This window comes from Rutidosis leptorrhynchoides, chromosome 8 (assembly GCF_046630445.1).
Source record: "Rutidosis leptorrhynchoides isolate AG116_Rl617_1_P2 chromosome 8, CSIRO_AGI_Rlap_v1, whole genome shotgun sequence".
Classification (NCBI taxonomy): domain Eukaryota; kingdom Viridiplantae; phylum Streptophyta; class Magnoliopsida; order Asterales; family Asteraceae; genus Rutidosis; species Rutidosis leptorrhynchoides.
The window spans coordinates 19,362,673-19,364,861 of NC_092340.1; positions in this window are offsets into that span (position 1 = coordinate 19,362,673).

Here is a 2,189-nt window from a genome sequence, read left to right on the forward strand (position 1 = left end):
ACAAAGTGAAGTACACTACGCATACCTTCACAGGTTCTGCGTTAACATGGTGGAATACCTATCTAGAGCAAGTGGGACAAGATGATGCTTACGCACTACCGTGGTCAGCATTCAAGCACTTGATGAACGAGAAGTACCGTCCCAGAACCGAGGTTAATAAGCTCAAGACAGAACTTAGAGGGTTACGAACCCAAGGATTTGATATTACCACGTACGAAAGACGATTCACAGAATTATGCCTATTGTGTCCGGGAGCGTTCGAAGATGAGGAAGAGAAGATCGACGCGTTTGTGAAAGGATTACTGGAAAGAATTCAAGAAGATATAAGTTCACACGAGCCCGCCTTCATACAACAGGCATGTAGAATGGCTCACAAACTAGTGAACCAGATTGAAGAAAGAATTAAAGAACAGACTGCTGAAGAGGCCAATGTGAAGCAAGTCAAAAGAAAGTGGGAGGAAAACGGTGATAAGAATCACCAATACAACAACAACAGCAATTACAACAATAATCGCAACAACTATCCCAACAATCGCAACATCAATCGCAACTACAACAAACGGCCCAACAACAACAACAACAACAACAACAACAACAACAACAACAACAACAACAACAACAACAACAACAACAACAACAACAACAGCAGCAGCAGCAGCAGCAGCAGCAGCAACTACAACAATCATCCCAATAACAATAATAATCGCAACAACAACAACAACAATCAAAAGCAGCTATGCCAAAGGTGTGAAAAGTATCACTTGGGGTTCTGCACCAAATTTTGCAACAAGTGTAAAAGAAATGGTCATAGCGCGGTGAATTGTGAGGTCTACGAACCAGGGGTTAACAGAACGAAAGGAACAAATGGTGTCGGAACGAGTAATGGCGGAGCAAGTAGTGTCAGAGCAAGTTATGCCAATGTAGTTTGTTATAAATGTGGAAAACCGGGCCACATTATTAGAAATTGCCCAAACCAGGAGAACACGAATGGACAAGGCCGCGGAAGAGTTTTCAATATTAATGCGGCAGAGGCACAGGAAGACCCGGAGCTTGTTACGGGTACGTTTCTTATTGACAATAAATCTGCTTACGTTTTATTTGATTCGGGTGCGGATAGAAGCTATATGAGTAGAGATTTTTGTGCTAAATTAAGTTGTCCATTGACACCTTTGGATAGTAAATTTTTACTCGAATTAGCAAATGGTAAATTAATTTCAGTAGATAATATATGTCAGAATCGAGAAATTAAACTGGTTAGTGAAACATTTAAGATTGACTTGATACCAGTAGAGTTAGGGAGTTTTGATGTGATAATCGGTATGGACTGGTTGAAAGAAGTGAAAGCAGAGATCGTTTGTTACAAATATGCAATTCGCATTATACGAGAAAAAGGAAAACCCTTAATGGTATACGGAGAAAAGGGCAACACGAAGCTACATCTTACTAGTAATTTGAAGGCACAAAAACTAATAAGAAAAGGTTGCTATGCTGTTCTAGCACACGTCGAGAAAGTACAAACTGAAGAAAAGAGCATCAATGATGTTCCCGTCACAAAAGAATTTCCCGATATATTTCCGAAAGAATTACCGGGATTACCCCCACATCGATCCGTTGAATTTCAAATAGATCTTGTACCAGGAGCTGCACCAATAGCTCGTGCTCCTTACAGACTCGCACCCAGTGAGATGAAAGAACTGCAAAGCCAATTACAAGAACTTTTAGAGCGTGGTTTCATTCGACCAAGCACATCACCGTGGGGAGCTCCTGTTTTGTTTGTCAAGAAGAAAGATGGTACATTCAGGTTGTGTATCGACTACCGAGAGTTGAACAAACTTACCATCAAGAACCGCTACCCACTACCGAGAATCGACGACTTATTTGATCAACTACAAGGCTCGTCTGTTTATTCAAAGATTGACTTACGTTCCGGGTATCATCAAATGCGGGTGAAAGAAGATGATATTCCAAAGACTGCTTTCAGAACACGTTACGGTCATTACGAGTTTATGGTCATGCCGTTTGGTTTAACTAATGCACCAGCTGTGTTCATGGACCTTATGAACTGAGTGTGTGGACCATACCTTGACAAGTTTGTCATTGTTTTCATTGATGACATACTTATTTACTCAAAGAATGACCAAGAACACGGTGAACATTTGAGAAAGGTGTTAGAAGTATTGAGGAAGGAA